Genomic DNA, 8,069 nt, shown 5'->3' on the forward strand with positions numbered 1-8,069 from the left:
GCTAACCTATAGCACCACAACTGCAAGTTCAGCAGTTCAAACCCACCATGTGCTCTGTGGGAGAAAGATAATGCTTTCTGCTCCCATAAAGATTTACAGTCTTGGACACTCTATAGAGTTGCTATGAGTCGTAATCCACTTGATGGCAATATGTTTTGGGTAAGGTCTCTGTAACAAGCACTCAATTCTCATACAAAAGCAGTCATAGACAAATGGGTCTGGTTGTGTTCCAATAAAACTGTAGTTACAAAAACATACAGAAAGCCAGTTTAGCCAATAAAACAGTAAGCCAGAAGATTTGTGAAATCAAAACAGAATGCAAACACCTCCAAAAGTTTGCATTCTGAAAAAGAACTACTCTGGGAGTTGCTTATTAGTTGTCCATGGAGTCAATTCTAAGTCATGGAGACCACATGTATGTAGAGTAGAACTGCTGCACTGGGTTTTCAAAGCTCTTAATCCTTCAGAATCAGATTCTTAGGCCTGTCTTCTGTGGGCCTTCTGGTTGGGTTTGAACTGCTAACCATTCAGCTAGTAGTCCAGCACTTAACCATTTGAACTACCCAATGACTCCTACTTTGGGGGAAATAATTATAATTTCTTAAAAATGTTCTTTCTTATTCATTTTGAGATTCAATGAACAAATCTCACTAAAATAATGAAAAGTTGTTGTTGTTGTTGTCAAGTGCCATCGAGTCAATTCCGACCCATAGCGACCCTGTATAGGGTTTCCAAGGAGCAGCTGGTGAGCTTGAACCAGCAACCTTGCAGTTCAAACGGCTTTGCAGTCTGACACATTAACCCCCAGCGCCACACCAGGACAGTTAGACCTGGCTAATTCCCTCATTTGCAGATGAGGATACTGAAGGTCAGACTACTTTAACCACGCACATCATTCACTGAATCATCTCTGGATGACTTTAGTTATTTTGCTAAGCGAATGCATTGAAACTAGAAAAGATTAAGCAAATATTATTACACCTACTGCTTACTGATCGACTATCATGTCATCTGACAATTCCCATTTACAACAATAGTAAAAAATCTGCTATCTAGTTTACACATAACAATATACATCTGGTAGTAAGGAACACTGAAAGTTTTAGTTATGCTTTCTCTTTTCATTGCATGAAACAAATATTCCTTGAGACTCACTCATTCATTGCTGTGTATTTTGATGAAATAGTGAGTTTTAAGTAATGTCTTACAAATTAAGGCAAAGAATGAAGACTTAAAACAATTCAGCAATAGTTTCTTTATTCCACATTCATTAAAAAATACTGATAGACATTAAACTAACTAGTGGTAAAAACCTATGGTCCAAAATGTCTACTTGGTTCTTGCCCATTCTGAGCTTTCAGATTATGAAGAAACTATTTTTGAGGAGATCTTGAACTATAATCATAAGAACACAAAAATCAACATGACACAAATTTTCTCTCCATAGCATCATCAAAAATAATTTCTTCATACTCTTTTCCCTCCCCATAAGATTATGGAGTTGCTTATGAGTTGGGCTGCTAGCCACAGTGTCAGCAGTTCGAATTTACCTATCGCTCCAAGGGAGAATGATGAGGCTTTCTGCTCCTGTAAATATTTTCAACCTCAGAAACCCATCAATATATCTCTATGAGTTGGAACTGACTCGATGGCACATATCCCCACCACCATAGGGTTATGGATATGAATATATATGAGTACGGTAAATATTGGCACTAAAAAATCGCATAGGGGGAAGATGATTTCATTTGGGGACACTGAGAAGTGCTTGGACTGGAGTGAGCATTTGACTCAGGCATTGAAAGTTGCATAGGGTGCAACAGATAGAGATGAAGCAGAAGAAAGACAGCTTATCATGCCCAAAAGAAATATCTTTATTAAAGACATAGAATAGTGTGCTTTACAATGTGTTTAAGGAATAGTGGATCAACTGTGGTAGTTTGATTGTATCATTTTTTTGGAGGGCGAGGGAGGATGACTATACCAGAAAAAGTTGTTTGCAGCAGGGGTGGATTATCAGAAATCAAAGTAAGCATGTACTTAGTGCATTGGCAAAACAGGGGCACCAAGTAGTTGTTCAAAGCAAAGACCCATAGATGCCAAGCACAGGACAACAGGAAAAGTGATTGCCACCGTGGATGGGAACTGCTAGGGCACTGGATAAAAGTAATACCAAAACTAGTGCCTGAGAATGCACCAGCAAGAAACAAAGTTCATACAGGGTCATAAAGATGTCCACACAGAAAATCATTTAAACACTGAAGCTCCTACCATTTCAACACCTTCATTGGTATTTCTTATATTCCTCTCCCATGAGACAAAAAATCCTTATCTTGACTAGTCTCTTGGAAGTATACTATTTCTGTATTAGTAAGCAGAAGATGGGGGTACACAGATTGTCAGTATTTGGGGTTCTCACATACTTTACTCTGGTCCTGGTTTGGGGACAGATAATGAGGGGTACTTGAAATAGTGAAAGGAGATGGGGTAGGCATTAGAGAATATTCAAGGTTTTTCAATAGGGGTAGTTACATGGTCAGAATTGTTATTTAGGATGGTAATCAGAGAATTTATTCATGAAGAAATTGGCTACTGTAATAATTTAAATAAAAGTAACAAGGATCTGAACTTCCCAGTGATGTGTGAATGGGGAGGCAAAGATACACAATTTGATTCACAAGGTGGAGGAAAATATACAGAGCTCAATCACTGATTAGCAAAAAAACTTATTGAAAGGGAGAGAAATTAAGATGACTTTTAGGATTTGTGACATATAAATCTAGTAGGTTGGCAGTGGAATTAATAAATGAGGAAATGAAAAATATCAGTTTGGAGGGGAGAATATGAGTTCCCTGTTGGCTTTCTTGAGGTTCAAACAAGAATAGAATATCCACGCAAAAATAAATTGCACCATTTGTCAGTATGCTTTTGATTCATAAGAGATTTATATTTTAAGACTATCTGCATGAAGTAATAATTGAAGTAATGAGAAGTGATGTTTCTACCTTGCGATACTGATGTTTTCACTTTCAATTCAGGCAAATTGAAGACAGAAAGTCTATGTAAACCTATCCTATCATAAATTCATATGTACTGTATTTGATAGGAATTATTTCAAAGCTTAAATTTAAAGAAAATCTTCAGCATTTTAAGACTTCAGACTCAGCACCATTTAGTTTTTGTTTGTTTGTTTGTTTGTTTTTTTCCCTGAATGCATTAGGGAGAAGATTTAGCTATTAGTTTAGAAAGGATGCTTAAAATCACAGTATTTAGGAGATGATTCCTGAATATTGAAAGAAAGATGGCAAAGATGGAAGGAAGAAAAAGTTCTATGATAGTTCTCTTTAGTTGTTATTACTAAGGAAGGACAGCAATAAAATTATTTTAGAAAGTTGAGCTTCTGGTCATATTTGTGTTTGAAAGGGTTATACAATAATCTCCAACTTTACAGCTTGCATTTTCTTTATGAGATCATTTCTAATTAGGTTTACTAATTTAATCTCCATGCTATTACTGCATTTACAATGCAGGAAAAGATGAATGGCTAGTATGAAAGCTTCTATTTTGAATTTAGGAAATGCATGTTTAACTAAAATAGGAAGAATAATAATGAATAACAATGACTAATATTTTGTGGAGTGAAGGACTAGTAGCTTATTCTGAATTAAGAGAATACGTCAATATTTGACTAGACTAAATAAAATACAGGACATGATTTTACAACATTAATTTTCAAAATAGTGAGACACTAACTTTGTCAATCTTAACTACTATGGTTACATTTCCTTTCCTCTTCACATCTTCCCCTTCCCAAGTAAAGGCAAAGCAAAGTGAATCCAATATACCACGCACTATTCAAACTCAGAACTGGAGCTCTGAAGGTAATCACACACACTTACGTAAGATGGGAAGGGATTCTAAGAGAATTCACAAAGGAGCAAATAGAAAAGCTGTCCAAGTCTAACATGAACACAATGAAAAGCAATACTATAGCAACTATAAGAAATTGCTATAATGAATTATAAAGAATCTGCATGTCAGAAAGCATAAGAAAAATATTCACAATGAATGCTTTCCATTGTCTATAAAATTCAAGGAAATACGGAATATGAAACCATAAGTCAGAGATGAAAACAATAAAAAAAGAAACTAACATGGTAGAGCTAGGAAATTGATTGAATATAAAATTACATAATTTTATAACCACTGAAAATGGAACCATTGATAAAGAGACCAGGAAAATAACTCAGGTAATGCAAAGAAGGAAGACATGAAAGTAATTATAAAATATATAATATACGAGTGAAGGACAATTAACCTTTCTCTGGAGTCCTAATGCAGCATTGTGAGATAAAGCACTGGACTGAAAGTTCTGTTTGAACCACAAGGTTGGTGGTTCAAACTCACCAACTGCTCCTTGGAAATCCTATACAGGGTTGCTATGAATTGGAACTGACTGGACAGCACTTAACAACAACAACAACAACAACAACTGGAGTTAGGAAAAGCAACAATAACAAACACACAACAATGAGAGAATAATATCTAAGATGTAATAAAGAAAAAAAACCAACAACTTCTAAAATGAAGAAATTAGTCAATTAAAAAATCTGAAAGGCACATCATGTTCCAGTACCAGTTAATACCAATATATGTTAGGATAAGCTACCAAATCTCCAGAAACATTAAATAATTGTTTATGAAATAGGGAAAATACAATACTTAAAAATCAGATTCAGTTCAGAATTTTTTCATACTAGCTTCCATACCAGAAGACAGTATAGGCATTTCTAGTTTTAGGAGGGAAGAAAAAAGTTTGAGCAAAAACATTTATATCAGACAAATTCTATAGCTGGATGGTCTTAAAATGAAAGGGTTGAGGTAGTATGAACCAAATGCCATTGTGTCAACTCTGACTCATGGTGACCCTTATGTGTGTCAGAGTAAAATTCTGCTGTAGGATCAGCACTGGACTGTTAAACACCAGGTTGGCAGTTCAAACCCACCAGCTGCTCCTCAAAAATCCTATGTACTATGCGGGGTTGCTATGACTCAGAACCAGCTCCATGGCACATAAACAAGAAGAAGAAGAAGCAAAAACTGTCATTATATAAATATGGAGGATGACCACATCACATCATCCCTCACCTACACTGTGAATATTTCACTGGAGCCATGCTGAGGTCACTTGCCACTGCTGTTGGTTAAGCACCAGACTGCTAACTGCAAGGTTGGAGCTTCAAACTCCTTGGACTTCAGAAGAGCTCAGTCTCACTGCTGCCTGTAGGTGAGAGCCATCCAGTCTTCGAGAGTGGTCCAAGTGCTGCTTTTTTCCAATCCGTAAATTCCCCTCCCTTTTCTGCCCTCACCATATAGTTTTAGGATGGGTGGCCTCAGCTCACTCCCACAAGGACCTCCAAAAGCCCTTGATGATTTTGTCAGGGTCATGTGGCTCCATATCTATGGGTGGGAGGACCTGGTTGCCACTGAGGACATATACACACCCTGCTGGGTCACCCGGTCAGCCCCTCGCTAATGTATCTTCCAGCTGTCTCTGGGCAGCTCTGCCCCACCATTACTCCCAGGTCTCCATGAGAGTTGAAAATCACAGCTTTTTCTGGGACCCATGATGTCCAGAACCAGTTTCTGTCCTTGACTTTAAACTTCAGCTTCCACTGGTTACCCAGCCACCGACCCCAATCCTGTCTAGGTAGCCTGCCCCACCCTCACCTGTATCCACTCAGGAGAGGGAATTGACATGTAAGTGTTACACAGGTGCCGGCTAGCTGCTGTGGATACCCCAGAACCTTGTCTTAGGATTCTTTCTGACCATGGCCTATTATGTTCCGGCCTCCCATCAAAGCTGGAAGCTGGGCCACACCAGATGGTATCATTTCTTTTCATTCTCCCAGGGAAGCCCACCTTTAAGGAGCTCTGGTAACACAGTGGTTATGAATTGGGCTGCTAATCTCAAAGTCAGCAGTTCAAAACTACCAGCCATTCCATGGGAGAAAGATGAGGCTTTCTGCTCCCATAAATATTTACAGCCTCGGAACCCCTGTGCAGGGCCACTATGAGTCAGAACTAACTCCATGGTACTTAACAACAGACAGGGCAGCCCACCTTTAGGACACCAGCTACCAGTACCCCAACCTCAGCGCTCTGTGGGTATCCAGAATCCTCCAGGTAGATAGAGTTCCTTCCTCACAATCCCCATTCAGGTTCCCTCAGTTCTGCCTAGCACTCTGGCAGCACTGGTAGACTTTTCCCCTCTCTGCATCATCCCCCCCAGACAGTGAAATACTAACGTCCTTTCTATGTGCACTTGAAGAGTCCACCAGTCAGGAACCCTGTCCGGGACCTCAGTGTTTGTTACTGCCAAATGCGCCAAATTGTCAGATAGTAGATTAAAAAAAATATTTTGTAAATGTGAAATAGCAGCTAATGAGAGAATAGGTGTAGTCTGCTTTCATAAGCAAGAATGGGAGATTCATGTTCAGATAAGAGATTGAAGATATATAATAGAGTTGGGTTTTTTTAAATCATAAATGGATTTGACTTTCAGAGAAGAAATTTATAACGTTGAAGAGGGGTAGCATATTGGGTGAAGTCTGTGAATGTAAAAGCCTTATGCGTTTAGAATTTTGGATATGGAGGAAACCAGAGAAGACTGAACTTCTGAAGGTAAGCAGGAACATGGACATAAATGTTAGTTTCTTGGTGGCAGGAAGGTAAAACTGGGTAATATGTTCTAATAATAGATTCCTTCTTAGGACTGACAGCCCAGTTACTTTGTAGTGATAAGTAGGAAACCCATAGGAGTTTGCAGGTGAGGGTGAATAGAGAGGCAATTTTATCCAGGACACCATTATTTTTAGGGTTATTTTTAAGTTTCAGCCTTATTTCAACTGTGAAGGGAAATTCATTTTACGAAGTCAATATAACACTGTTATCTAAATCTAACAAAGATTACATACACTCTCAAACACAAACACAAACACAAAGACTGTGTGACCAATCATACTTAAGAATAATAATTCAAAAACTTAAATAAAACATCCAGTAGGCATGACATCAGTAAATTTTGTAACTGATGTTGTTAAGTGCCATGGAGTCTGTTCTGACCCATAGGTTTGCCAAGGAGCGGCTGGTGAGATTAAACTGCCAACCTTGAGGTTCAAATTGACATTGCAGTCCAGTGCATTAACCCACAGCACCACACCATAGATACTCCTTTTGATTCATTTTTTTTGTGCACATTTGTAGGTTCTTTGGTTGTCCATATGGGTGATGCACTCTACAGCTAATCCCTTGTGACACATTTTTAGTTCTGTCTTGTGTTGGTACAATTAATACCTTCTTACTGCTGGGGTCTCCTTACCCTGGCTGGCTGTTCTTTTAGAAATGGGCCCTTTAAGGATTCTTCAGACTGGTGGACTTCTGGAAATGATTCATTTGATTTTCAGAAGACTCACGCATCATTGCCATTTTCAAATGGGATAAAAGTTGTTTACTCTGCTGCTTTGTTGCTTTTTTTTTTCTCTTTTTCTTTCTTTTTTTCTGCTATTGCTATGGGGCAAACACCAGTCTCTTCACTTCTCATGTAATAGAATGTTGTTGTTAAGTGCCGTCGAGTTGTTTCCAACCCGTAGCGACCCATAGGATATCCAAGGAGCAGGTGGTGAGCTTGAACCAATGACCTTGCAGTTCAAACAATTTTTTAGTCTGATGCATTAGCCTACAGTGCCACACCAGGACTCCCATGTTATAGAATAGGTAGCAAAATTCTAGCTCTATAAATGGTGTTTTTAAATCTCTTACTAGATTTACTGCAAGGGGGGCGGTCACAGTTCTCTTTCAGGTGTTTCAATTGCTTCAACTGCAAACTCTTCTTTTACCCTTGACCATCAGTTTTGAAACTTTAACTTTGTCCTTAGCCTTTTGAACCCTCAGTAAAAATGGAGACATATGTCACATTTTAACATTTGATTACAGTGTTATTCCTCAAAAAACTAGGCTTTATTGTTGTTGTTGGTAGATGCTGTCCGGCTGGATCTGATTCATAGCAA

This window comes from Chrysochloris asiatica, unplaced genomic scaffold, assembly GCF_000296735.1.
Source record: "Chrysochloris asiatica unplaced genomic scaffold, ChrAsi1.0 scaffold00011, whole genome shotgun sequence".
Classification (NCBI taxonomy): domain Eukaryota; kingdom Metazoa; phylum Chordata; class Mammalia; order Afrosoricida; family Chrysochloridae; genus Chrysochloris; species Chrysochloris asiatica.